This window comes from Dromaius novaehollandiae, unplaced genomic scaffold (genome assembly GCF_036370855.1).
Source record: "Dromaius novaehollandiae isolate bDroNov1 unplaced genomic scaffold, bDroNov1.hap1 HAP1_SCAFFOLD_128, whole genome shotgun sequence".
Taxonomy (NCBI): domain Eukaryota; kingdom Metazoa; phylum Chordata; class Aves; order Casuariiformes; family Dromaiidae; genus Dromaius; species Dromaius novaehollandiae.
The window spans coordinates 60,001-87,844 of NW_026991312.1; the positions used below are offsets into that span (position 1 = coordinate 60,001).

The 27,844-nt window shown below is 38.3% G+C and overlaps 1 long non-coding RNA gene across 1 annotated transcript; it reads left to right on the forward strand.

Moving 5' to 3' along the window:
- Positions 1-8,316: 8,316 nt before the first annotated feature.
- On the forward strand, positions 8,317-25,486 carry LOC135325772 (uncharacterized). Its single transcript, XR_010386555.1, has 3 exons — positions 8,317-8,370; positions 8,845-9,428; positions 25,409-25,486. It is a non-coding gene; the product is annotated as an uncharacterized LOC135325772 (long non-coding RNA).
- The last annotated feature ends 2,358 nt before the right edge of the window (positions 25,487-27,844 follow it).

Consider the following 27,844-nt stretch of genomic DNA (forward strand, 5'->3'; position numbering starts at 1 on the left):
TTAGGACTCGACACGGTGCAGAACAGGAGTGGGACTGTGTGGCCAGACACAGACTATCCCTTTCAGCAGTGGCCCAAGTTTTAGAAATGTTTAAGCTGATTGTAAAAATCTCACTCTCCATCTTGGGATTGATTTGCTGTCCGCTGCCAGGAAAAAAAAAAAAAAATCATCTGCAGTGCTGATGGCTAGACTGTGCAGAGAAGTTTTTCTTAAGTAGTCAGAGGTGTGTGAACAGAGACCTCTATGTTTTTTAAAAAAAAAAAGAAAGAAAAGAAAAAAGGAAAATAGGAGACACTTGCTAGTAAACAAAACTAGGATGATGAATTGATTACTCTGTTGGTGAAAGACAGTCTAAATTTAGACACTCTCCAAGCACATCCATACATGCAGCATTAGTAACTACAATAAAATTGTTTACTGATCAGTTTGTTAATGCAGACTGAGTAAGCAGCACTCCAAAGCACAAGAGGGCGCTAGTAAAACTTCTGCACCCACCATAATGTCTGGCACTAGCCAACGGACATTAAAATTATGGTGCCAAGGCTTTAGCTGTCCAGGACACGTGCAGTGCTACTTTTCAAGGGTTCAGACAGCGTGTGCAGTGTTTGAGCTCTGTCTATGTGTTCAGCGTTCTTCTATTTAAACACCAAAGAAGAAATTCCACTTTGTTGCCTTTGCAGGGTGCAAATTAACAGCTCTTGGTCATACTTACATAAATCAATGAAAGACCACAGTCTATGAGCACCTACCTATATTTGGTTCTGGTTCAGCTTCTTAGGGCTTGACAAACACTGCTAATAAGCAAAGCCCACCTGTGCTTAAGCAGGTGCTGCCTTGCTGAAGCTGGGAGACAGGAACAGGCGGTTCATTTGCACACCTTAAGATTATAGAGTACCTCAGTGTAGCAGTTCTATCCCTCTATCTCTGGCCTTAGTCAGGGTTTTGATATTTCTGTATATTGGATAATGTTTTGTAAAACCTAATTGTATTTCCTTTCAGAAACAGCTATTTGCAACTATTTAAACACTGTACTTTTATGTCCTAAGTCTTGTGTCTAAACTGCAGGCATTGGTTTCCTATACATTTATAGATAATGGAAAAATATAGATGGGCTGGGGTTTTTTTGCTGTTGCAATTGTTTCACTAGAGGCAGACTGTTATGAATTAAATTAGTCTTAGCAGTTAAAGCTCTGAAAAGGCCAAAAAATCAGGAAGAGGGCATATGTCAGCCCTTCTGCTGGTATGTGGAAGGTTTCAACAGGCAGACAGAGGTCAACCTTGATGTTTTCATATTTACAGTGACAAGATACATAACACATCTGTTGAGTTTTGTGATCTTGTACTCAGTGCTATTGCTCTAAATCTGTCTTGCAGCTTTTAATGTAACTTAGTTAAAGCCAAGGTGGTTTTAAAATTGATTTTATTTTTCTTCAGGGTAAATTTTGTACTTTTTAAAAAAATTATTTCTGCATTTACCAACCGAGTCATTCTCTCAATGCTGCAGAGGATGCAGCAGGCAGAACAGCGAGCATGCCCACCCACATCACTCTCGCCAGCCAACTGTGCCGGGGAGCTGGAGCTGCTCATGCACTGGGCTGAGGCACAAAGCTGTCTTTGGAAACTTGCAGTTCCAGTTGCCCAACTCTCTCATTCAAGCATCATGTTATCCAGGCACAGACTGGAATGGCAGGGGCAAGGATTGATGTGGGGGGCTGAACTGCCGCCTATGCTGTTAGTTCTGAATAATTTGTAAAAGTGTTCTACATTTTGTAAACTTTTTAATGTGCTAAAACTTGGTTATGAGGTAACATTTGCAAATAAGGGGTAATTTGTGTATTTGTTTTTGTATTTTGGTCCATTTTTTTGTTGTTGCACCCTAAGTCCAGCCAACTGGGCAAATAGTTGTTAAATCTTTATATTGAAACAAATAAATGCATTTTAAGGGATACTGTACAGTTTTGTTATTCTAGACCTACTAGGCACTGTGTGCGTCTTGCGTATGACTTCGTAAAACTAGGTAGGAAAACTGAACTTGGCTTTCCACTTCAATTTGTAATACTAACAGATTTCTAGGGGGCCTTGAATATTTGACAGCTAATCACCAATCAGATAAGAATATGGATTCTCCTCTAAGCTGTCTGTAATGCTCGTCTTGGTCTACTCTGCATGTAGCCATTCCTTTAAAAGAGAGCAACGATTATCAGCATTTCTGGATAGTCTAAGCATTCAAGCAGGACTTGTGCCTGTTATCTGGCAATCCCCACAAGAGAAACCTGAGTCTACCTTGCTGACAGATCCTTTAATCATTGCTTAAATACTTCCTGTCCATATCTTATGGATGAAAAGCACAGGAAACAGTATATGATGTCTCTCTGTACTCTCCTTCCACTTCATTATGATGTGACATTTGAAAATAAGGGGTAATTTGTGCACTTGTTTTTGTATTTGCCACAACTTTGGTAGAGAATGTTGTTTATTTCCTGTCCTGTTCTATGTCACTTCACTAGAACAACAGAGAATAGAACAGAACGTGTACTGAAGATTTCAGCCTAAAACTTTGTCCAGAAAACTACTCGAAGGTACTTGAACTGAAGTTCCATCTCTAATGCACTTCACAAATGTTTCTGGCAGTAATTAAAGGACCTTTAGGTATACTGCAAGTGTTGTGACCCAGTCCATCTCAGACCAGCAAGCATATAATTGTGTAAGTTTCCTGGCAAATACCGTTCCTGGAAAGAGAAAATATTGAATATGCCCACCTTTCTGACTGGAGTTTATTATATGTGCGTTGCAGGAGGTTTTCACCAGTCTGGGAGCAGAATCAATACCACAGCTTCATTTCTCTAACAATGCTTAAAGCAGAATCATTATACTAGACTTCTGCCTAAGCATCAAGTGCTTTATGGAAACCTGAGCAATTTCTTTTTCACTTGCCACTGCTAGTTATTCTCTAAATCTCTCTGCAACTCTAATCATTAAGTCAGCCTTTCACTGTTTAATACCAACAATGTAGGTAAGTTGTCAGCTCTGAAGCATCCTTAATGCTCAGTGTTAGTTTCTTTTCAGTGTAATACTACATAGCAGGCTGAAGGAGCAAGAAGAGCAGGGAACTTTTGCTGGAAGTTTCACTAAGTATACACCTCAGTGAACTATGAGTTCTAGGTAGATGTTACCAATTTCAGACTAATGATACCAAATCTGTAAAATGCTAAAATGACAGTCTAAGCTATTTGCTTAAGTAGCTTTTTCCTGCAGAGTTAAATTTTATCTTCCACATAGAGGCTTCAAGCAAGTGGAGTAACATCTGTATCAATCCTCAACATCTGAAGATTACATGGATTTTTTAGTTATTTATTTTTTTAAGAATTTGCACCTATGGACAGGAGACACAAATCTTAGATTAGTCAAAGACAAAAACATGCGCAGGGGCACATTAAAATTTTCTGCTTTGTCTCAATAATTGTCTTACAGAGGGAGTACGTTCCCTTTCACTCATACTCAACAGAAAATGTCTCTCAGTGCAACAGACATTTAATTCAGGAAACACGGTTTTAGAAGTCAGTTTTCCCTCTGTCTTGGGAACTGTGTTTTGTCATCAGCACAGCTGGATGGGGGCTTTGCTGCCTCACAGGAGCACACGCCTTCCTCCCTCCTCAAACAAACATCCCTTCAGCATGAGCATAGCTGTCCACGCCGGGGGGAGGAGGATGGCCAAGCCTTCCTCCCCTCCTGCCAGGCACCCCAGGAAGCTCTGCCACCAAGCCAGAGTTACTATAGGGACACTGAAAACCAGTGCTGACAGTTACAGCTGTTGAACTAATGGTTCTGGTACGCTGTTCTCACTGGATCTCCTTCCCAAATTAAAAACTTAAAAATGGCCATACTGCCTTAGACTAAAAGTTTTGGGGGAAGGGAAAAAATTTCCTTCCCTGGCCCACCATACATTGAAGGAACCCCGTAAGTTAACGAAAAATCCAAACGATCACTTTTTTTCTGTAAAATGGGGTCAACATTGTTATGGAAATTAGGCTTGTCGGCCACCATAACAGGGCCCGACCCTAGGTTGCCGCAGAAAAGTTCAGAGCCAAAACAAAACAAATTAAATAATTAAATTTTAATGACGCGTGTGCAATAATTACAGCTCAAGCTGGGTGCCTCCAAAGAGGGACCCTAACATAAACAAATCCTGGGCAATTACAGTTTTTTCAACTTACATTTCCCACCCCTCACGCGGTAGTTAGACCAATAGTAATTTTTTGGTCTGGGGTCTCCTGCTCCTCATTGGGTCTCATCGTCATTCTGAGGTAAGCTGTTTTTCTCCTTATTTTTGTTTTTTGCGGTCTCTGATGACGGTTGTACCTCTGTTTTTGTTGGGTCTTACTGTTGTGTCTCAAGGTCCTGAGGAGGAGGAGGAGGTGATTCTAAAGCATAACAATTATCACTGCCCCAGCAGTGAGCTAAGGCTTTGTCCCTCAAGGTCCTAATGCCCTGCACTGGTCTTATTTCAAAGCCTTGACACCCTCCCTTTCGGAGTGTGAGACGCAGGAATGCAGACCGCTTGTAACTTCCTTAGCTTCCTAGCTTGAACCAGCTCTGAGGCCCTTTTCTTACTGGACTAAGTAAAAGTTCATTATTTTATCTAAGTGCGGCCTAAGGCTTCAGCAAATTTAGCGCCTCATGCTAAGCAAGTTTCATAGAAGTTGTGCTAAGCGGCTACCTCTAGACAGTTTCGGTTCGCTATTCTTTAACAACATGACTAATGTACCCATTAGCTGGACACGACATGAAATAAATCGCTCATGGCAACGCAAACCTTGATATTCTTTAAAATTACACCTTCTACTATGAGATTAATATGAAGAAAGTATACTGAAATTATTTCCTTGAAGATATTATTTGACATAAATTTTGCTGCATGAATTCATTTTTCAACTTAGTACTATTTATCCTGTTGAATAATGTTCCTATTGTAGCGCGGGGAAGCGTATTGGTCACACCAGTGTAACTGGTTCTGCAACCAAGCTGCGTTCTATGAAAGTCAGAACCACTTCCACCTCTCAGAGAGGAAGAGGCCCAATGCTGGACATAATTCAGTGTTTAAAGTTAGACATAAAAAGTACAAAACTGGACCTGAAATGCTGATATAAGTTGGAGTGTTCAGTGACTCACTTCTGAATTAGACTGCAAGCTGCACCTGTCCAGTTTGTTCCTACAGTAGGCAAAATGAAAAGACTGAGTTAATCTCAGAGAAATATTCCTAACGTCATTAGCATCTAAAACACCAATTTCAAATGTTCCAATAAAAACAAACAAAAAAACTGACCAAGCCACACAATTAAGCAGAGAAACATAAAAAGAAATGGTGATTCTTTTTCCTTATTTTATTGGAAAAATGATTTAAAAGGTAATAACAATAGAATAACAATAGTGTTAAAACTACTACAATATCTTTCCACAGCCATATCTCACAGACCCACAGATAACCTTCTATATAATTATTTTTTGCTTTTTCCTCATTTTTATCTTTTAAGCCATACTTATATTAAAATGCCCATTTCAACAGTTTCTTCACACTAATAGCAATTAAATGTGGAAGGAAGGAGGATCTAGTTATAAAGGAAGGGGTTTCAGGTAATCTGTGATATTATTGTAATCAATCAAGTTGCTAAGGAAGGAAGGAAAAGAGAGAGGCCTTACAAGCTACTCCAGGTAGCTTTAAGCCTATTGTGTGTCACCGTTGCATTACAGATAACTCAGGATGCTGGTGAACAATTCAAAGTAGTTTTTTGGTAACATATAAAACACTAAAATAACTTAGAAACTAGATCCAAATATTTTGAAAAGAATCAACTTTGATATACAAAAACAGTCATAAGTTGTTACAAAAGTTTCAAACAAAAGTTTGTTTTCTCAGTGCGTTTATGTACCAGCGCAATTACTGGGTCCAGAGCAAAGAAAGAGGTTTTTATTCTTTACTTTTTCTTTAACAGTAATAAAAAATGAGGAAAACATAAATTTGTATGTAAAGAATCATCGCTGGTCTTAAGAATAAATGTGACCAGAAACCCTTAAATCTGAGAGGCACACTTTGGGTTTCCTTTTTTTCTATTTTTTTCTTTTTTTTCTTTTTTTTTCCAACATAAAAGGAAAGTCACCAGTTTATTTAAATGGAGTAGCTACTCAGACGCCCCAAATAAACTTAATTCAATTAACATCACTAGCAAAAATCAGTTAGAAACTGTACAAAAATAAAAAAGTTAATACATTTAATCCTGCAGGGATTTTGTAAGGACTGGAAGGCAGGCTTTAGGAGCAGCATTTGGGCATGGCTGGAGGCTTCTTTGGTTCGATCTAACACACACAAGAGATGTAACCTACTCCAGGCAACAATTTTAAAACCCCGCACATTTGAAGACAAGTAAGGAGGTCCATATACAAACGTCAGGGTGTGCCAGTGGATTGGACTGTCTCGATTAAACAGCAGTATATCTGAGGTCAGAACTCGAGCGTGCCCTCCCCCTGCCACCAGCAGCAGCGGGGCGGAGATGGTGGGACGTCAGTGCTACAGCAGTCGGGGCAGAAGGCGGCCGCTTGAAGCACGACTGAGCAGCAGCTTCACGTCAGCTCTAGGGGTTTGTCGTCTAACTCAGTTTACAGAGCATGGTTTTTAGGAACATTAAGCAAAAGAATTAAAAGAAAACCCTTTTAATGGAATAAGGCAAACTGATTAGTGCTCATTGGAAGTTAGCGTTCCAACTTAAAACAGTGAAACAGGCTACGTGGTTGTACCTTAACTTCTTATAAAGTACCCCAAATAATAAAAAAAAGTCTTTATCTAAAACCAGCGACGTATCTGAAAGGGCAATAAACATAATTACAAGGGAAGGCCATTTACGAAAGCGTTTCTTGATCAGCTTTAAGCAAACAGACCTATTCTGTCCCAGTGCATGTCACAGTGAACTGCACATTTTGTACAAATAAACCCACAATTACACAGAAAACATCTGTAGCATTCTCAGCACTTGCGTGCTGAGGAGGTAGGTGCCCTAGAAACACTGTAGACAGACTGATTATTCTAAGCATTTTTATAAAATATCATACAAATCTGATTGACCGTAGACTTTGTAACAGTTTTTTTAATTAGTGATACAAAACTCTGGTCCAGAAGGGTCTGGCATTAACTCATTTTAAAAGCACACCTTTACAGTTTGAACCATATTTTTAAGCAACGGCTACTGAGAGTTAGACAAAAATGCGTTGTGCATTATGCTGTGTACAAAAAGGAGACAAAACTATCCTTTTTTCCCCCCAAGCCACGGTGGGAAGTATTGCTGACCTCGTCCTTAAAAACCTGCAGGATTGTTTATTCATCAGTATAGCATTACTACACTGGTAAGAAATTCCGTATAACATCTGCATATATTGAAGATTTTTAAAAAAAATCTGATATGATTTTAGATCCGCATGACCAGTCACGTGACCTGCTTGAGGTTGATTAGCACCTTTCAATACATATATATTTTTATATATAATAGATCTTTTTAAAAAACTTCTAACAATGAGCTCATACAGAAGCATGAGCATGCTGTAACGAGATGACAGATAAAGATGGGGTTGGATGACTTCTTTTTGCAGCAGACAATATGATTCAGTTTGTGCTCAGTTTCACCTATAAGGGCAAAGAGGAGAGGCGGAAAAAAAAACCAAAAACCAAAAAAAACCCCTCTGTCAGGTAGCCACTTGTTCACAATTTCCACTTGAAGATTAATCCATTTAAAAATGTTCCCCAAGTAGAAACACAACAGTATCATCCAAAATAGCCTCTATATAAACTTCTATTAATTTCTGCAGCGTCTGCCTGGCACCTCTTGGCTCCTGAATTTTCAGGCCCTCTGTTTATTTATAAATTAAGGCACCACAACTGAAAATGTTAATATTTGAACATCAGATGCTGTGGATGAAGGAATGCCGAAGACCTTCTATAAGAACCTCCATAAAAATTAAGTAGCAAAGCTAATCTCACATAAGGGATGAGCATAATTTATCCAAATCTCTTTTTGAAACACTGAAACATTTACAATTAGTCTGACATTTGTTACATCTTAACTCAATTTAGCTATTGGAATTCTGTTGTATGTATTTTTTACAAACCTTTGTTATTTGAAATAACTGTAATTTCTGCTTACTGCAGTTTACTCATCCGTATTAGGAAGGTCTTTTCTATAACAGATAGGATGTGTTATCCCCTAGAACATGCGCTGAACTATGACAGGTATTAGTGGGAGTTCTGCCCCCCCATGGCTGGGGGCGCCGGGCCCGCCTCTGAGCCGCGCTCCCTCACGGAGCCGAGATCCGCTCCCGCTGCCTGAGGTCCCGGGCCGCTGCTCTGAGGGCGCCGATCGCGGCGCGCGGACGAGGGGCCGTTGGGCGAGGGGGGCCGTTGGGCGAGGGGCCGCTCGGCGGCCGTCCGGCGTCCAATCAGCGGCCGTCCGGCGTCCAATCAGCGGCCGTCGGGTGCCCGGGCAGCGGCGGCTGGACGCGCAGGGCTGTCGCACGGCCCCGAGGGGCAGGGGGAGCAGGGCGCGCAGGCGGGGGAGGCCGAGGCCGAGGGCAGCGAGCCGAGGAGCCCGGCGCAGGACGGCGTGGGGGCCAGGTAAGGGGAGAGAGGCGGCCGCGGGGCGGGGCACGTGGGAGTGCCGGCCGAGGAGAAAGGCAGTCCTGTAACGCTCAGGCGGAGGAGAGTGAAGGGTGTTAACGGGGCTGGGAGGGTAACGGGTCTCGGGGCGAGCGGCTGGCACCGCCGTGCAGTGACCCCGTTCATCTGTAACTCCTCTCCCCTTGCAGGCTGTTGCTTGCAGTTACCGTCCTGGCGTCAAGAGGCAAACCCCCCAGTGTAGCCTTGTTGTGGGCTGCTGGCTTCTCCTGAAGCTCGGGAGGGAACAGAGGGGACGTCCTTGCATTTCATGTTTCGTCAGCCCGACAGCATTTTGGCTTTGATTCCATCTTGCTCCTACCTGTTCCTGGACAGTGACGGGGAGGAGAAGAGGCACTATCCCACCATGTCCCGTTACAGCCTCCATAATCTCCTGGACTGGCTGTACGGGGGGGTGGAGCCCAGCTTTGCTGGCAATGGAGGGCCAGAATGCGCTGCCTTTCTCTCCGGGCAGCAGCGTCTGCTGGAGAGCTTGGTCTTCCTCAGTGTGGGTTTTGTGGAGATCCTTCTGTCCCTGTGGAAGCTGAGGCAGCTGCACTGCAGGGAGCTGGAGGGTCATCTGCTACAGCAGCCCCAGGCTAAGCAGGAGAGCTTGGGCAAAAATCTGCTACTGGTGGCTCTCTGTCTCATCTTTGGGCTGGAGGTGGGGTTCAAGTTTGCTACCAAGACTGTCATTTACCTACTGAGTCCATGTCATGTGGTCACTATGATGGAGGTAAGGCCCATGTGTGGTTACCAGGAAGTTTGCTTTAGCTTTATACTTGCAAGGCAGTATTTTTATATAGTCAGTTGTGGACCAAAAGTGCATAACAAGGGTACAAATGTCAAGAATTGATATAAATTTTTAATAATGATTTAGTTTTTAATTGGCCAAACTGAAATCGATGAAGAAGCAAACGTCAAATGAAAATACTAATGTCAAACTTCCTGCTTGGAAAGGCAAAAGATTAGTTACCTTTACCTGATCATTGCTTCAAGAATAGAAAATGCTGTTTCCAGTGACAGTAGTGGTAAAATTTGCACCAAATTTAATGAAAGCAAGGCTGTTGCTAACAGGCTGATGTAGTTCACTGGTAACGTTTTCAGGTAAGTTTTTTTTCAGGGATGTGAATGTGTTTTGTGAAGTTGTTGAAGAAATGAATTACTCCTCGTGCAGAAAATTTTGATACTGGCTTTCTAATTTTAAAAGCTGAATGGTAAGGAGGCCAGTCTTACCTCTGTCACATTTATCTGTGGGATGAAATAAGTGGTCTGGCTGAATACCTGTGGGTACACTGTGTAACTTAATGACTTGTGTCTAGCTTGCAGATGCACTTTAATATACAGTTTGTGTAGCGGTTGGAATACTGGAAATGTTCATAAACAATTATTGAACTGTGATATCTAAACCTTATGAGCTCTATTTTCCAATGGTCCTGTACATGTACCTAGAAGTCACCTTCACTGAGAATGTAATTATTTTTGACATCTCCCAAACTCCTTTATAATTTTGTTTAATTTCTCTAATGCTCTAGCCTCAACACTGGACAATTTACAAAATTTAAGCTCAAGAATTAATAAAAGAATGTCAAAAAGACTTTCATAAAAGCTGCCATGATAAAAATATCTGTCTAATAGCAATAACAAATAAAAATCAAACCAATGTAGTTCTTACTCTCAGTCTCCCTTTGCAGAAGGCAAAGGATCAGGGGCAACTGATCTAGGCTGTATCAGATCAAGCCAGTTCTTACTTTCACTCCTGGAGAGCATTTTCTGAAAAAGGAATGGTAACATTGTTTTCTTGTAGTACCAGAGGTCTAAGGGAGATGGGTATCCATTTAAGAGGGGAAAACCAAGCTCTTTACAGAAATATGCAAGACATTTATAGCAATTAACTTGCTGTTCCAGAACTTAATTAGTAGGGTATGTAAATTGCTTAGCAGTGATGCAACGTTAGCTCATAGGACTATAGGACGCTTGCTGCCCATAAAGTAGTAACAATAGCTGTGCAATCAATTAGTCAATATTGGTAATGAAATGGAAAACATAAGTTAGGCAAGAGCTGTAGAAATATTTGAGAAATGAAAAGAAATGGAATGTGGCCATATTATTTTAACTCTTAATATTTACTGGAAGATTTTCCGATTAATTCTCTGGATTAGAAGGTAAGGTTAGATTACTGTTATGACAGATAAGTTTAGTTCCCCTGATATGGTATTATGATATTATGTTACAATAGTAATGTGATATTTATTATAGGTGTTCAGAAAAAGCTGGTATTTATGCATAAATCAGGGAGCTACTATTATTTAGCTCATTTATTAATGGTCTTCTCCGGGAAGACAGAGATTTACCTTTTGTAGCGAGGCATGGGCAACTCTTTTTAAATAATGTCTTTCAGACCACAGTTGCAAACCAGTTGTGGAGCATGTTTAAATCTATGCTAATAACTAATTGGAAATTAGTTATTATACAGCAGTTTATTCTGTGAAATTCAGAAGATGGTATGTCAGCAAAATGCAGAAGTTACGCCTCTTCATCTTTAAACAGCTGCCTTAGGTATAGGCAGGCCCATGTTTAATGTCGAGGATGAAAACAGTTGCAAAACAACAGCGTTCAACAGAGAAAACAAGTTAGATAACAAGACTGATGTCTTCCATCAGCAAGAAAAAATATATACGGTTGGAATCTTGTGAGTTTTGTTCTTCTGCTCTGAGTTTGCTCAAGGCAGCAGGTTGGCAATGAGATATATGAAAATACAATGTTACCATTTTCTTCTGTTCTTACAATTGTTTGTACATAATCCTGCTGCTGGGCCTAAACAATAGGATGAACAGTGGTAGGAGGTGAAGAGATGAAATGTGCTGCAACATTTGAGGTCACTGAAAGGGAAGCCAACAGTAGCTGTTGGTAAAGGTCTCTTCTTGCACTCGATTTCTATTTTCCTTTTCTAAGCTGAGACTATTTCATCTCAGAGCAACAAAGGCTCTGGGCTGTAAGCCAGAAATATTTGGAACTGAAAACTGCCCTCCAGTTTTGTCTGCATAAAAGCAAAAGTCCTGCTTTTGAATGACCTAAAAGTGAAATGAACTAACAAAATAAAATGAGACTTAAACCTTGCGGTGTATTTGAGTAGACAAAACTGCATAATATAATGGTTACTGAGTTGTGCAAATAAATGTGTTTTGTTCAGGTGTCTAATTTCTGCATATCACTTACGCCAACCAGTGTTCAAATCAAATCTCCTTCATAAGCAGGAAGAACTAGTTTAGATGTGTCATCAGAAGGCTAAAGTGTTGGTCAAACGAACATACTCGTTTAAACTACCAAAACAGTTCTCTTGGTTAATCAGATTCAGAGAGCTTGTTGCCATCCTGTCAGCTAGTTGAATCATCTAGAAATAATACAGTTTATTTCCACACCTGGACTTAGTTTAGGTTTCTTGCTTAACTTTTGGAGGAAGAATGACAATGTTGTTTTTTCACCTGTGATGTAAGTGCAGCATCATTTAAAAAAGGGTGGGGGGAACCGAAACTATTTGTTTCTTGATAAGCTGCTTTTTTTTTTTTTTTTTTTTTTGGATAAAGGTAGAATGGGAATTTTTGTAGTATCTTTGACAGCTATCCCACGGGGATGGAGGTGTATTTGTGCAGTGCAGTTATTTAGTTGGTGTGGTGTAGCAGGAGAAATGGCCTCTATAGAAAGTAAGAATTCTGTTATAGCTTGACTTTTTTTTTTTTTTTTTTAAGTTCTTTCTCTACGTGGAGTGCTCTTACTGAAGATGATTTGAATACCTCTTAAAGAAAAAAAAAAAGAGAAAAACAGTTATTAAGACTGAGTATGTGATTGGACCAATGATACTGCTGTAAACCTGGCATGAAAGGGTATGCTAAAGGGGACACATTTTAAGACCAGTAGTGTATTGCAATCCTGTTTTTCCTTGTATAGCAGGAAAAGATTTACCATATGTATAGAACATACCTTTGGCTGGAATAGACTGTCCTAAATGCAAAATTTATGTCCTTAAGAAAATGCTTTTTAGGAAATAGTCACACATTGCTGGATGGTTCTATCAAACAATGATCTTTTTAGGCAAAGGGAACTAAATTAAAGGGAAAGTGGGGGGGGGGGAAGACAAGGGGAAGAAATGTCTAAAATATAGGGGAGTTGAGTTTCACGCAGTGATCTTGATCTTAGAGCTGAACTTTGTATAATTAAAATCACTGCTAAGTACATCTGTAATTTGATAAATAATAAATCCTATGTTCACTATTTCCAGTTTTAGCTTCTTTAGAGACCTGGAGCCTTCCTGTCCTCTGTAAGAGGCTACTGTGTTTTTTAGAAACAATGGGCTGTTTTTAGAACGTACGTAATAAATATAGCTTGACTGAGTCTGCATCATTTGGGAATCTGTCCCAGCGTATAATTCATTAATTCTCTCTCTCTCCCTCCCCCTCCCCCTTCCTCCCCTCCCCCCCCCCCCCCCAATTTTTTAAACATTGGAAAAAATCTGATTAGGTGGTCAAATGTGATTTTTAGGTGTGATTGTAAATTTAATTTTCATACACTGCTCCTAAATATCTTTTAATATTTGGAAGAGTCCAGTGTGTGTGTTTTTTATATTCTCTCTCTTCAAAACCTTGAATTAAAAATCTAGGGTCATTTGTAGCCTGTTGTTTGATAGTGGGTATGAAGAACGTTTGATTACATAAATTCAGTAAATATTTATAGAAATGACACTAAATAATGGCAACAACTGTATTGGGTAATGTGAGCAATAGCCTGCATGTAAAAGTTTAATGAGTTATGCAATTTTTAAAGGGCAGCAGTATTCTAAAGCAAAGCTATTTTTTACAGAGTTTCATTCACTGCTGCATGTATTATGATTCTTGGGGAAGATATAGAGGAGTGAAGGCAAAATTTCCTATGACAATGTAAGCTCTCCAAAATGTAAGGAGATATATATGAGCATATATATGGAGCATAGTATACCTTACAGCTTATTCCCAAATCAGTACATTTAGCAGCTGTGTGAGCCTGTTGTAGCAAGGTCAACAATCCTTTCAGTGGTCTGAAATATTATCTGGTAGACATGAAATCCTTCATTTAAACTTAAGTGGAAGATGTGCATAATCGCAGCTCATAAACATCAGATGATGAAGCATGCTGCTTGTCTTCAGCATAAAACAAGTCTTTCTTTCTCTAACTGCAAATTAACTTGCAATACTTCCTCTTAAAGCTGATTCCTGGAAAGGAAAATCATCATAGTGTGTGGTGAAAAAGGGCAGATAGAGAACAACTGAAGCACCGAGAGCACCAGTATTTCTTGGCGGCAAGGCTTATTTCTTGCCAAAGGGTGTATTTCACTGCTAGAAGGATGGCAGTAGTTCAAGGGGCACAGGTATGTTGTGTCATGTCATGTCATGTGGTAAGGGTTTGTATTTATTCAGATTGACAAGTAATTAGTGCCAAGTGAATTTAGTTGTTTATACTTTAATACTTTGGTAGTTAGTGAAATGCCAACTTAAATTACCAGGAATATGGTGCTATATGCCTTGGGTTTTTTTTGGATTATGTCACTGTTCCGGTTTCTTTGGCTAACATGATGTTCTATAATAAAAACAACTATTACATATGTATTATCCTGATGTTTTTAAAGATTGCCTCTTGCTCCAGAAGTACTTAGTATGGTACATGGTGTTAATTTTTTAACATAATCAAAAATCATCTCCAAATACCTTATTAGTGAGACTGAGAAGAACAGTACGAATCTCTGGGTAATCACAGGGTAATCTCTGGGTAATCCTGCAGCTTGGAAAAATAGAAACTTATTGCATTCTAGCTTCTCTATCAAGCCAAAAACTTAAATTCTCTTAATTCTCTCAGCTAAACCCTCTTAATTCTATCAGCTTCTGATGTTATATATAAAGCAGGAGTATTCTTGATTGAGCTCATTAATAAAGCGTTTTTATGCAAAAGAAGGACTAACCTATAACTCTGAAGTCCAGGGAAATAAATGTAATAAGCCAATCACTGAAGATGTAGTGGTTAGTGATTATCTCCAAAATATAATTCTCTTTGCCAATATGGAAAACAAATTATGGATTTTTGACTAGAAAACGTTGGTGGGACTGCAGGTGACTCGTATTTTACTCGGATATAGGGCTCTGCAGCGAGTGCTCAGAAAACTGGGAGAAAAACATTTCTGTTCTTCAGTACTTTGTCCACCTGAAGAAATTACAAAGGGTATAGATAGATGCAGTATTGTGAAAGGACTGAGAGTAGTTGAAACTCAGCTTTGTGGACAAACTGCAAAGGCAAGTATGGATGGTATGTGTTTTAAGGTATGATGTACATGACCATTAAAAGACTAAAAATTTTTAGAGAACAAATCTAGGAAAAAAAAGCCTTTTCCATACGGTATTGTAGCAGCTATGAGGTAGAAGATAAGTCATGTATCAAGCTAAGTTTATAGTTGTTTGCATAATTCTTCCTTCATAACAGAACTTAATTCAGTTTGGACTGATCCCTTATACGTATGGTAATTGTGAATGTCGGTGACTGTACTTTTCCTGAGAATTAATTGAAATCCTATGATCTAAGATAGTTGCTCTCTGGGTAAAAAATTAAAAATAATTTTATACAGTCAACTTCTAAGTTGTGCTCAAGAAAAAAAATCAGTGTGCTTAAGACTCGTTTTATTATCATAATTATCCTGACATACTCAAAAGGTACTATTTTGAAACTTACTTTTCAAATCCTACTAGAATAACATCAGCTGTTTTTATTTCATCTTTTAAATTAGCTCTGTAAACTCCAAAAAACAGTGTAGACTGGTTTCTTTCATATCTATATTTTGTGTTTGATGGCACTCTTTAATGGAAACCTTTTTCATGTGCAATGCCATTTTGACCTTTTTTATTATTATTATTTTAGGCTTTGGGAGGCACTTACAAGGTGTCTCTGCCCTGCCTGGACATCAGTTTGGACAAAAGCTATGGGAAGTTAATTATCTGAAAGTTGATCTTGCAGTCTATCAAATTTGGTTGCCATTGGCCAACAGGATCAAAAGGTAGTAAAGGCAGAATGCTTGTATCTGTACAGGCGATGAACATAATATTCTATTTTTAGGAGGGAAAAAAAGAGTCTAAATGAAATTGAATAAAGTCAAAGAACTTTTTGTAAAACAAAGTCTAGAAGAGGTAGCCCAATAAAACAAGGAAAATATAAGATTATGCAGAGTCTTCAATAAAACTACCAATAAACTCCCAAATAACCTTCATCTTCCCAAATCATTGTCCACTATCTGCATATCTTTGCCAAAACTTCTATTGAGGCTGAAGATGCAATCATCCCCCTGTATTGGCCAGGAAAGAAAAGCTAGAAACATTCAGTATACCATTCAGGTTTTAATCTACAGAATAGCCCACAAGAAAGTTAATTTTAATGTTTGTAACAATGTATGATTTTTTTTCCCCCCTAAAATATCAATAATTTACTTTTTTGTGATATTAGGCGACATTATTTTGCTTTTAGAACAGAGGAACAGAAAGGTTGAAACTGAAGTGTCCATTATTGGGGGCAGGGGGAAATAAAGGAGGAGAGAGGCAGATTATATGATCAAGTTACTGAAGACTTGAGTTTTAACGCCTCGATGAATTAAGGTCTTTTAATTCTACAATTGTCTTCATTTTAGCATTTTATTTTTTTCAGCTTCCCTGATCTTTTAACATTGTTTCCTTAATGTCTTCATGCTTTGTTGCTGTGGCAGATTCCCTGAAAAGCAGTTTAGTTTTTTGGAGGGAATATTAGTAAATTTATCCTTGTAACATGTCAAATATGAAAGAGCTGCATATCTTAGGAAATGGTATATAAACAAGGTTTTTTTCAGAATGTGCTTTTTTTGTCTACTGAAGGAATAAATGTATATGGTCCTTAAACTGTTTCATCAGCACAACTGAGGGATTGGTGAACTGTGACAATAAAAAGGTATTAGTGACTTGAGGCAGAGTAGAGCAAGAATATGCTAAAATGGTTTTGCTTCTGTAGGAAGCTGTGATATGAAACTTCATGCTTTGCATATGTAACAAAAGTGAATAGATATGAATATGCATATGAAAATCTTATTGGGAACATGTGAGCTTTCACGGAATCATTGACAGATGTAAATGCAAGTTAAACCTGTAGTATTTTATTAGGAAGTTGGAGACTTGAATATTATTTTTCTAGTCAGCATTTTTTTTCTTCTCCCCCAGATTAGTTTCTTATTGTCACCTTTTGCTAACAGCATTAAGCTAGGAGTGGGGAAGGAAGTAACCCACTACTAGTGAAGGCCTAGTGCAGATGGTGATTAGAGGAAAAGGAAGAAAAATAGCCTCAGTGCACTTTTTTTCCCTCTGAACTATACCTAAGATGTCATTACTAATGCTGCTGTGATACACATAGGAAGACCTGAGTCCTATGTTAATAATTAATCCTAAAATACGAGAAGTCTAGAAAATCTTTCACCTAGGACTATATAATGGAAGAAACGGAGTACAGGTTCTTCTGATAAACAAGCTAAGCCTATGTAAGGGGAGACTAACCTAGAATGTCCCAATGAATATATATATATTTACAAGACATTACTTAGTCTTTAGAGTAGAAGATGGAAATTGTTCAGCTTGCTACACCTCTCTCATCCCCAGGTTGAAACTGGGAGGTTGGAAGGAGGGGCAGGCAGCTTCAGATGTTCCCAGAGTCTGTTTTGTGTAACACAGGAACCACTTTTTACTGTAGTGTTATGTAATGCTTTGCCAGCAATGTTGCTTTGAATTGTGAGTACTCTTAACAATAGATTAACAGTTCCACAGGACAAACTAATTAATCCCTGAATCCATCTGACAGCTGCAGAAAGGCAACTGTGCTTCTTATGCTGAGAGGTTAAGTACGTTTTAATTGTTGCTGTATAGCAAGGAGAATGTAACAATCTCTTAGTGTCCGTTCTCTTTTCAGATTTGGCATTCTAAAAGATCTTAACCTTATCTCCTGATTTGTCAAACTGTATTTATGAGTTTTAAAGAGTTGCTTTTTAGTAGGCACACAGATGGCTTCTAAATGATATGGCTGCTTTGTGCTGAATTGATAATTAATAAAAATGATCAACATCTAATTTACAGCCTTGATTCGGTATCGAGGTTTATGGTGGAGTTATTAAAGCATATTACTTTCTGATAAGAAATAATAGGTTGATTGTTTTGAACTTATTTTAAAAATGAATTCTAGACTTAACAAAATCTTCTTCACCTTTTAAATTATCCAGCTGCTTGAATGTTCCTTGCCTTATGTTTTATCATTGTAGGGGGGAAATGGATATTTTTCACGTTTACAGTGAAAGCCAATGTACTGTAACCTTTTAAACATACCTTTTAATCTCTTTTGCTCTAGAGGGTACTTTGATACACCTAAGAAAGAGTAAAGGCTTTTATTTAGGTAGAGATTGAGCAGAGGGTTACCCTCCTCCTCCCCTCCCCCCTTTTTTCTCTTTTTCTTTAATTCATTCCAGAATTTGGTCATGGATTTTTCATATTGCTCTGAATGTTGCAAGTAGCAATTAAAAGCTAACCTCTTCATTTCAAAATAGTGTATTAAAACAATCAATTTATGACCTGGTTAATTGAGCATGACTGGAGTGTTTGAAAAGAAAGATACATTTCCAGTCTGCTGCGGCTGCAACCAGGCACTAAATCAAACAGATGGCTCACAGAGACAGGCAAGCTGCTGTTATTAAAGGTAAATGAAATCTTCTGTGCTGCATTTATGAGACATGAGAGTTTTACCTGTAGCATGCTCAGGCAACTTTTGCCAGAAACAACTTTCCTTGGACTTCTGTAAACATTCCTATCTATGTGATGGGTGCTACTTTGTCTGAAGCTTAATCTGGAATAGTTAGTTGCGTGACTTGTTCTTTCCTTCCCCTTCTGCCTTTTTGATCATCTTCTTTTGCCGTTAGTTTATTTCTGATCAAGCAAAATCATCTTTCTGCATATCTGTCTCTCAGTAGGACAAAGATTAGTAGAAGACAAGTGTTTCATGACAAGTTTTGACTATACTCTCTCCCTCAATTCACCAACTCAAAAATAATGTCATTAAAATACTTCTAAAGGGAGCTTTAGGTGTAATATTTTGAAGAGTGTTGGAATATTTTGGAATCCAAAACTGGAGAGGCAGCCAAGTAATAGAAAAAACCCCAGCTCTCCTTACTCATAGTGCACATGGAGTGGCACAGTAACATTAAATAAATTGGAAGGTATCCAGGCCTAGATATTTGAAAAGAGATTTTACTTCAGTTCAGATACATTATTGCTATTATACTCTTTAGTTGCATCCTTTTCAAATGAAAGATTGTGCTTCCCTTTTGAGAACAGCTCTTGGGATTTTTAGTAGTCTTGCTTTCTGAAATGCTGATTAGTCAAACTAGTGGTGGAATGTGGCTTTATCAAATGTCAAAGAAGCGAGGAACCATTAGACAAACAGACAAATGGGAAAATTTGTGGCTGACATGAGAAATGATTTTTGAAATGGCAGTGTTCTCATAAACCTTTTGGAGCTTGTAAAACAAATCTATACCTTCTCATCAGTATCTGAGAATTCTTCTAGACTTGACTCCAGCATGTATCATAGCCTTTCATTTTAGAGATTTAATCAGCTGTTTTTAGGATCTCAATTGTAGGCTAGTCATGCCTTATAATGGCAAGATGGGGAAAATGCTAGCAATCTTCCTAACGTAGTAAATTTTAGCTACTATAGGTAGTAGCCTGGTAACATATCAGGACATTTACATCTTGAAGTTTGAGTTTCTCTCAACATCTGAGCATGTTGGATTTGTAATAATGCCATTTAGGAAAATCTGCTTGCATCAGGGACTTTTTTTTTTCCCCCCTCCACCAAAAGTGATTGATAGCAAATGTACTTAAGAGGCACTGCTGGATTAAAAAAACAAACAACCCTCCCCCTCACCCAATCCCTTTCCTTTCTTACCATGTCCAATCTAGCAATACAGTTAAATGGAAAATGGAAAACTCCATGTGTCTGACTGTGTTCTTTACCTCTTTCCAACTCATACTGGTGCACATGCACATTGCTGAAGTCTAGATTTGCAAATTGTGAAAGACTGTTTAAATAAAATTATTTCCATATGAACTGGAAAAATCAAATAATGGAAACCTCGAATATCTCAAAACTGATCTGGTAATTGCAGCGTAAGTAATGCTTTAAAGTGCAAGAAGTGAAAATACTATTAGGGGTTACCATAGTGCATGCAGATTAGAAAATTAATTTGTCTTAAGTGAGCTGTCAGGTTAATGTTAACATAGTTCATTGTGGTTTCATAAAGTTGCAGTCTTTTGTGAATTTTAGGTGTTTGTTCCAACATTAAATTTGTTCACACTTTGGAGATGTGGGTGCATTTTAATATTTTTGCCATTAGGAAAACTGATATAATCAATAAAAGCCCCCAAACTTGCTGCAAAATACCACTTTATTTCAGTGGATATCTAGCCTTTTTTCCATGCATGTTATTTTTGACTTTTACCTAGAGACATTACTGCAATGTCAAGGAGTAATTTTTTTGTAAATTCTGACTTCTAAAAATGCATTTATAAAAAAAAAAAAAAGAATTACCTGTTTTCCCCAGTTCCTTATTCCCTCTGAGTGGTTATGCTTGCTTCCGGTGATTAAAAGGGAAGGAGCTTAACAGGAATTTGTGGAGGGCAAATGTAATACTTTGTGATATCTACGTATTGCTATCTTCTCGATCCTGCCAGGAAATTAAAGGTAGGGAAGGCATACTTTGCAGAATATTCCTTTTGGACTAGCTGACAAATGAAGAGTTGGCATACATTACCATAGGAATAGTGAAGACTGCCTTTTCTCTCTCTGTGTTTTTTGCATGGGAGGAGAGGACTGATACACAAGGGAGAGAAATGTTCCATTGACCTCACTTAACAGTGGTGTGAATCCTAATAGACTTTGCTGTGCTCACTTCTTAGAGAGAACAGTGCGTCTAAGTCCAAAGGAAGAAACATTTTGCTCTAGGTCATAATGTTTCTATCTTTTGATCCCTGTGCAGCTCTGTAGTCTCTCACATGATCCTGTCTGTCACTACAGAAGTTCTCCTCGATAAATTCATGCAATATTACCTTGATAAGGTCTTCAGAATAGTCCTTTTACATACAGGCTCTACTACCTACCACAGTAATGCAGATGACTAATAAATTAGATTTAAGAAAATAATGATCGCTGCTGTTTAAGGAACTCAGACATGATATTTCTTGGAAACTCCATCAAATACTGAATGATTGGATCACATACATGTTCACTCTATACAATTTTTAAGCATATTAATGCAGGGGGGGAAATATCCTTTTCCTTCTTTGCAGTCTGTCCCAGAGCTGCAGATATCACTTGGAGCTTTCTCTTCTTTCTCAGTGCATGGTTCAAGAAATGCATTATGGAACAGGCTGATTCTCAACCCAGTCCTGGGTTGGTTCAATGCAACCATGAGTTTAGTCTCTTTCAGGTCTCCTCTCAGTAGACGAATAGCTAAGCAGTGCAATCCTCTCCCTTACAGTCTCCAACTTCTAACAGCCCTGGTGACCCATCATGTGTTCTGGTGTGACCTTTGTATTTGGGCTTGTGCAGAGGGAGTGCTGCTCATGCAGTTCTTCGTGCCAGAAATATTTCCCATGGGGATGGACGGTACTTATGGTCTTGCAGAGCAACTAGGAATTTGACTGACTTTCTGACTTCTGTTTTCTTCTGGGTCCTCAGGCTTGAAGTGAAGTTCTGTTTGCAGATTTACCAGTGTTTTGAATTTCTTTGTAGTTTATTACTTGAAAAGAATCTCAGAATCTCCTGGTCCTGTGCTGGTGAAAGATTGAAATGCTGCTTTCTGTCTCTCAAGCATCCTGACTCACAGTGCTGTGCCCACGTAAGGAAACGCACAGATAACAAGTCCTAAGACCACCCATGATTTTGTATCCTCTCTTTCTCTCGCTCCCCTCAGCCCAAAATCTTTTTCAGGTCGAAGATGCTTGATGTGTTAAATTGATCCATGTATGGAAGCTATTCAATACATTTTGATCATTCTTGTTGACTTCTGTAACCCTTTCCCAAATCTGCTGTCTTTTGGGTGGGTGGTGTGTGTGTAAAAGTGAGAGGGAAGGGAATGACCAAAACTGTGCCCAGAATTCAGCAGGTCAGACAATGAATATTTTATAGCTTATTTTTCCTCTCTCAAATGTTACTTTGTACATTTTGGGCTTCCAGTTAATTCTTTTGTCCTTCTTTTCCTTTGTAACACGTGAAAATATAATGGGTAAAATGAGGAGGGACATTGCGGTTGTTTCTTAGCTTTTTTCTAAATTGAAAGTTTAGCTGTTCTGCCTTGAATGTACGCAATGATGATCAGATAAAAACGTGTGTGGAAGAGCCTCCTTCAGTGTACTTTAAAATATATGTTGTCTCGTGTCTGCAACGTGCCAGCTAGGATGGGGGCTATTATCTCTGCTAGTCTGAGCAAGTAAAACCTTCAGAGTTTTACCAGGAACACAGAAGCTGGGTACTCTTCACAGCCATGTCACTAACTTTATATGATATTGTTCAGTTTATAAGACTTAGCTGTTTCCTACCTCAAGGCTAAGGACTGCGTTTCCAGTATGACAGTGAAATGTAATATTATTATGGAATGAGTATGTGAACACTCAGTACGTTAGAGCTTATGAGCGTGTCTGCTGTGAACTAGGTATTTTCAGGCTGCTAATTACTATGTGAGCTGAATGATGGTGCTCTCTAACATTTAAATCTACTCTGTGAAATAATCCTCTGTAAATCTGCTACAAAGGGTCTGTAAAACATTCCTTTTAAGAGGTTGTGAGGTTTATTTATCATGGAAAGTAGGTATTTAGAGAGAAAGTGCTTGATATTAAATTGCTAAAGCTGAAACATTTGAAGATCTGTTTCACTATCTTAAAGTTTTAACATAAACATGCCAGTTAAATTCCCTGCTATCCTTCCCAAAAATGAAAGACAAACACATTTTTCTGAAAGATCCCTCATAACAGAGGGACTTGCATGCTCAAAAATATTTAATATTTCTTTTGCCATCACAAATCCGGAAACTGTGTTTGTTGCTGTAGAGCTGACCTGAAAATGAGCAGCTGTGAATCCTGTTCTCTTCTTTGCCTGTCTCTGAGGCAGTAAAGTATTTTGGATTAGGTTGATGAGTTCATCTCAATCTTTGTAACTATTATGACCATACTTTTTTAATACTTGCTACTGTTTCACCTCAATGGTGAGATTCAGCAGGTACATTAAGATTCAGCTGCTACATAGAGTTGTACCCTAGTTTTTCCTCTGCCGTTCAGTAGTTGGAACGCTCTGCAGTGTGTCAGAAAAGTGAATGACTGGTGTGATTAAGACACATTTCTCTGTGTACACAGAGAAAAGCATTTCAGTTTGTTTTTGTTTTTTTTTAAGATGTAGGAAATAAAAAGAAAAAAATGAAATCTGTACTGGAGGAATAGAATTTTCTTCATTTAAGTATGAACAGTACTTCAAATGAATGTAAGGAAATCATAAGATACCTGAATTTAAAGGTTCAAATGAACTAGTGGGACTCTAAATGCCGTCTCTCCTTCTGTTAACATATATCATGGAATGTTTAAAAAGTTGGACTTTTTGAATATATACTTTGAATATATACAAATAGCATGGGAAAAAACAGGTATTATAAGAGACCACAGAAGGGAAAATTTTATGGTCCACGACAGAAGGGATATAGTCCACAGTTGATGAAACTTTAATTGAGTTAGTAGACAGAGTCTGTTGCAAAAATATCAAATGACAGAATGATGAAATGTAATTAGTAAGTGTTGGACACTTTTCCCAGAAGCCATATGGGCCTTAATGTGTAAGGTGATACACAGACCTCACATAAGATTTTGTGGGTTTTTTGTTTTTTCCTTAGCAAAGAAAGCATCCACTAGCAGATTGTCATCATGCATCCATTGTGTTCACTTACTCTTTAACCTTCCTTGATGAGTAGAAATGGCTTGCTTTTTAAATACAAGACTTGAAAGAAACTCTGATTGGCTTTTAGGAGCATTCACTAAGCAAATGTCTTGAGGTTCTTTAAATTAATTGATGCCTTTTTCTTGCTGTGCCTCTATTAGAGTTCTGTATGACTAAGGAAAAAGATTTTTTTTCCTGTGAGTGTATGTGTACATTCTAAACTGTTATTGAGACTGACGGACTTGAATTAAAACATACAAGTAATTTGATTAGAGAAATAAATGGCTGTATATTAGGAACCTGCACTGGAAATAAAATATTTGAAATGTGCGCATCTATTCATATGGTAATAACAGGCCCTTTCAGGCACAAGGGCTGAATAGAATGATGCAGCCTTCAACCTTTCGATTGTTGCTATAGCAAGTACATTGCCTGCTAGTAATTAATTTGAACATCCATCAGTTACCTGGCCAGGTAGGCCCTGTAGCACTTCAAAGAAATAGGTTTGTTCAGTTTATCCAACTTGTCCCCAAAGTGGACATGTTCTTCAAATATTCTCACTTGGAGTGATTTAATGAGTTGACTAGTAGCTTGGCAGTGAAATAATCTATTGTGCACTTATTTTAGAAACAACAGAAAAAAGCATGATCCATTTTTTACTGAAATACTTTCTCTCAGAGAGCAGACCAAACTAGGAAGGAATTCTTCTGCCCCCCCCAACCCCCCATAGTGGACAATATTTTTTTAAAAAAAAGGGGGGGTAGGGGGTTAACACTGAACACTTGCACAGTTTTTTCTTTTTATCCAGAGTAAAACTTGCTGATATGAAGTGTTTTAAGTTGCTGTGAAAGTTAGATGGGAGATTGTTGCTAATCAACAATATTTTATTACATAAGGATTTAAACCAGGTCGTATTTATGGTAGGAGTTTGGCCTGCGAAGAGAAACAAATATATACTGCTCAAATTGCATTAGGCTACTTTTTGTTTTAGGAAATAGATAGCTAATTACTGGTGAAATTTAAACAGTACTTCAAAAATACTCTATGGAAATAAGGCAACAAATGTATTTAAAGATGACTGCTAAGGTTATCTATAGAACGGATACTGAGATATCCTCTGGTCATGGTAAGGTCCCTGCTGTGCTGAATACTAAGCATTTATGATGACAATACTCTCCTTTGCTTCAGCAGTGCCGGACCCAGTCTTGAAGATCTAATGTAAGATGGTTGTCTATAAAAGCCTCTTAGCACTTCCCAAAGTAAGGCTATAGAGGCTACAATAGTGAAATGATTGGTAATACAGTAATCTGCTTTACAAAAGCCCTGAGAGAGGGAGAGAGAGAGAGAGAGAGATCTATATATAAGTATATATATATTTAATAATGAGAGAATTTCAAATGGACTAGAACTTGATTTGCTTCTTAGGAACTGGCAGAAGCTGAATCCTAGATGCTGCTCATACTGCTTAAATCCTTGTATATGTAGGTAATGTGAGATCTTTTAATTTGTTCATGATTTTGAGTCTTTTCCAGCTCTGCTGTAAAACAGTTCTTCTAGTAGAAGTGATCTGTCACATACAGAACTGAGGAAGAAAGATACACAAAATAGAGTTTAAATAAGATCGTATCATTAATTTCTTTCTTTTTTTTTTGCCTAATGTTTCAGATTTTTCTTCTTGACTGTCCTCCATGTCGGGTTGCAATGATTCTTTTCAGGTAATGCCCCATCCTTGCTGCATTTCTGTCTACTTGCATGGTGTGCTTAGAAGTTGATTGTGGCTTAAGTCATAAAATAGTAAGATACGCATCCAGCCCTTAGTTAGAAAGACATACTGGCTGGACTGAATGATGAGACCTTGAAAAGGGTCATGGCTTCAGCTGTGGGTGCTGAGTCCACTGACCCTTGTTTCTTTTGTACTGGTGGTGGTTTTGGTCTCACAGGCAACACCTATTCGCGCAGTAGTTGATGAGAGCACAGGTGTCCTTCTACAGAATAACCTATGGGCTTGTTAAATGTATGTCATGTGCCTCGTACTTTCTGATTATCTTCACTAAAAATTAGTAGCTGATCTTCATGGAAGGCCATATGTACAGTATGGGTCTATTTTTTAAAATGTGGAGATAAGTTAAATAGTTAAAGCAGATTCCTACTGATTTGGGTATTTCTCAAATGTGTGCAATCTTTTCTATAATATTGCTTATTGTTACTAACTTTAGGAAGTGGTCTAATGGACTAGTGCAGTAGAGTCCAGTAAACAGCCCATACTTTTTATAGGTTCTTACCTATAGAGTTCTTGCTCTCAAAGGCCCTCTCTCATGTGCGTTGCATGATAGGGGTACAGCTAGTATATTGTGAGGAGGGTCATGGGACTTCCCAGACAGAATGATAATCAGGAATGGCTGTAGTTGCCACCGTGACAGTTCACTCGGCTCTTTCTTCTCTTAGTCTAGGCAGTGACTGGAAAATATGATGCTGGGGGCATGCCTCATGAATTGTTTTGGAGGTGCTACTGTCTCGCTACAACTTTTTCCTGCTGCTCCTTATTTGGGCAGGGAGTAGGCTGAATACAGAGATACAGTACTAGTGCCTCTTCATCTCAGAGAGCGTGCAAAGTAAGTCTGGTGTCTAGGAAATCCTGGATTTACTATGCATTTGCAAAGGACTGGTTGCAGGGCAGAGGCTGCAGTATTTGTTCTTTTTCAGAATGAGCCTTTCTGTTTTCTGACGTCCTGACATACAAATGACATTTGAAGAACTGTTTTGGAATTGTAATACTTCCTCCCCCGCCCCAAGTTACTTATAAACTTTGTAATTTTTAATAGAGTTTATGACAGGCAGTGGTTGTAGAATGAAATTTATGCTTTACTTTGTCTCTTATATAAAGTAGACTTAAACAGTACTGACCTTACTTCTGTAGGTCCTGATGCAACAGTGGTTCAGGGAGAGATGACTGAAAGCTGTATAAAATAAAATACAGCACTGTAATTTAAATACTACTTTCTTTCCCTGTTCTTTGCTTGGGATTCTCTGTTGCATCTTTACAAATATAATTCTTTTATTTAAGTGACTCAAAAATCAGACTTCTTCCAAATTCCCAAAGCTTTAGTTTGATGTCATGTACATTTATGGAGTTGGATGAAAGTAAAAACTTTCTCAAATGTCTATTTTAAGCTCTGAAAGCAAAATGAACAGCAAAATTTCAACCATTTAGCAGCCTGGACCATGAACAGGATTAATATGAACAGGATTAATATGAACAGGCAGTCAAAACCTTCTAGGAATCCAAAGCTCATTATAGAAAGCAGTCCTACTTCAGGAAATTATTAAAATGTTTATTTAAAGAGAGTTCTTATCCTGGTTATTGCAGTGAACAGTGGCTTTATTCAAATTAAAGCCAGCAGAATTTTCTCAAATTTCCTGCTACCTTTTATGAAAGATACACTACATAAAATACTACATAACTATACATAACATGTACATATAACATACTACATAAAAACTTTGCATTTCATTTCTAATCTGTGAAAATAATATCTCATCTCTCTTCTAAGGTTGCAGATGCATATGTTAAATGGGGCCCTCTTAGCATTGCTGTTTCCTGTCGTTAACACGCGCCTGGTGAGTATACTATACCTTTCCTTCTCCTCGTGTATTTCTTCCTACAATACTTTCTCTAGAAAGGTGCTTGAGCTGTCTTTAGAGGTGGCTAAATTACACAGATTTGGTTTAGGAGCTATACTTCTAAAATACTAAGCAAGTTTTGATGGTTAAAATTTCTTGCTGCGTGTAAATTCACTGCTCATGGAAAACTTCTTTATTCCCATATCTTTGTTTCTGCAGGTATTTCCTCCCTCTCAATTAAATTCAGCAGGCTACATACTATTTGCATAATGAATCGGAGTGATCTATAAATACCTGCTGGATTTGTGTATTGAAGAGATATCTAAGACACTGAGAAAATGATGGGATGAGAGTGTTTCACTCAAAGCAGGTAAGTTAGCTCTTTTGCTAAGATCTTTCTGAAGTACTAGATTATCACTGAGTTGCTTCTTTTACTGTGAAGAACTTGCTGTTTTGAATATGGCAGTCAGATTACTAACA